Genomic DNA, 2500 nt, shown 5'->3' on the forward strand with positions numbered 1-2500 from the left:
ACCTGCCTTCTTCGCAGTTCGGCTAAGTCTCCCTCGTTTCCAACTTTCCTCTAAGTTGCCCTCCTCGCAGTTTGGCCAAGTTCACTCTTTTCCAGCGTCATCCCCCCAAGTTGCCTTGGGCGCAGTTCGGCCTAGTTCACTCTTTTCCAGCATCATCCCCCCAAGTTGTCTTGTTCGCAGTTCGGCCTAGTTCACTCTTTTCCAGCGTCATCCCCCCAAGTTGCCTTGTTCGCAGTTCGGTCTAGTTCACTCTTTTCCAGCATCATCCCCCCAAGTTGCCTTGTTCGCAGTTTGGCCTAGTTCACTCTTTTCCAGTGTCATCCCCCCAAGTTGCCTTGTTCGCAGTTTGGCCTAGTTCACTCTTTTCCAGTGTCATCCCCCCAAGTTGTCGTTGCCAACAACCCAAGAGTCCATAGTATTCGGAGTTCTAGCGGGGCCTCCCCTTGCTTCCAACAACCCAAGAGTCCATAGTATTCGGAGTTCTAGCGGGGCCTCCCCTTGCTTCCAACAACCCAAGAGTCCGTAGTATTCGGAGTTCTAGCGGGACCTCCCCTTGCTTCCAACAACCCAAGAGTCCATAGTATTCGGAGTTCTAGCGGGGCCTCCCCTTGCTTCCAACAACCCAAGAGTCCGTAGTATTCGGAGTTCTAGCGGGGCCTCCCGTTGCTTCCAACAACCCAAGAGTCCATAGTATTCGGAGTTCTCGCGTGGCCTCCCATTGATTCAAACAACCCAAAAGTCCATCTTCTTTGCAGTTCAACATCGCCTCCCTCGTTTCCAACAGGCCCAAAGGTCGTCTTCTTCGCAGATCCACGAAGAGCTCATCACGATTTGCCACATTCCATTTCCCACGGGTTGTCAACAACACTTTCTCACACTTCCCGCAATCGAGTACGTGCATGACATGCCAAAGCACATCTTATTTGCCTTCCATCGCACTCAAGACGACGGGTTGTGGAAGAACGATATTGTTCACAACAAGTTCAAGGACAACGTCTCAATCAAGGGACACAACCGAATTATGTTGACTGGGTCGCTAAAGTAAACCCGAGTTCATATAATGCACCGCATCCAAAAGAACTAGCCACAACACGTGCATCACTGAGATGTTTCACTAGATGGAACACGTGCGTGACATTAGGATCCTCCAACACCTCTTCGTGATGGAAAGATAGAATTCGAAGCAACCACAGAAGTACCGTCTAGTGGGTAGGCAACACAGGGACTGATCAACCAATATCACCCAAGGCAACGGGTGAAAATGGAAGAGATGCATGCTTGACCGTTCGATACGCAAGGCATGGAGCCAGCCAGCAAGTGCATCTCGATTACAACTCACACACCCTCACGTTCGCAAGACACCACACCACAAGACGGTCCACCCCCCACCTACCATGGGCAAGCAAGCAAATGGAAACATCAAGTGACGCAGGGTCAAGCATCGCTAGGCATGAAAATAACTTTCCACAATATCCGAGGGACTAGCTGCCGAGCTAACCAACGATCAGTGACGACCGTGTGTTGGTATTAATAAAGCTCAACAACTATGAAGAGGCTAGTTGTGCCATGATAAACATGCTAACGCACGCACCACGTGAGGGGGGAGGCCTCATCAAGCTCCCTTTAAAACCTGCCAGTGTGGAGCTGGCCGGCTCAAGGAGCACTCCCCCCCTATAAGAGGTTAATATGCAAAAGGCAAAATTGTACAAGTAGATACACTTTTTTTGAGCAGACATAAGTCCATATCTCGGGCTATACTTCGAATTTTGATGCGATTTTTTGCAGTAATTCGTAGAATAATGGTATCTCCTTGCTCACCAAATTTCATAATTTTTCTCGAAGGGGAACTATTTTTTTTATTTTTTTTACTTACCGGGTATGTGTAAAATCGGGAAAAATAGAAAAGCACATGTAGACTTCGAATTTCGACCTCATTTTTTCCAGTCCACCACTAAACAATATCAGGAACCTCCCCACAAAATTTCATTCAGTTTGGCCAAGGTCTTAAATTTGACAAATTTTGGCACCAACCTATCTAGTCGCGGTGCACCGACCAACTTGGCCAAGTGCAAAATGCATCCAATTCAAAACTTTTGTGCACCAACACTTTTACAGTACTCATTTGGGGGCATTTGGAGGCCTTTCCAACCCTCACATCTCAAAAACCACGAATTTCATTTTTTCACAAATCTCCCCACCAAGCCATCTAGCTATGCCGTGGTGCACCGCCAACCTTGGCCATGTGCAAAACCCTCCGAACTCAAAACTTTCGTGCACCAAGAATTTCATGGTATTCATTTGGGGGCATTTGGAGGCCATTCCAACCCTCACATCTCAAAAACCACGAATTTCATTTTTTCACAAAACTCCCCACCAAGCCATTTAGCTATGCCGCGGTGCACCGCCAACCTTGGCCATGTGCAAAACCCTCCGAACTCAAAACTTTCGTGCACCAAGAATTTCATGGTATTCATTTGGGGACATTTGGAGGCCATTCCAA

Source organism: Vigna unguiculata, unplaced genomic scaffold (genome assembly GCF_037176805.1).
Source record: "Vigna unguiculata cultivar grain cowpea cultivar isolate G323 ecotype 2 unplaced genomic scaffold, ASM3717680v1 ptg000056l, whole genome shotgun sequence".
In the NCBI taxonomy this organism is placed as follows: domain Eukaryota; kingdom Viridiplantae; phylum Streptophyta; class Magnoliopsida; order Fabales; family Fabaceae; genus Vigna; species Vigna unguiculata.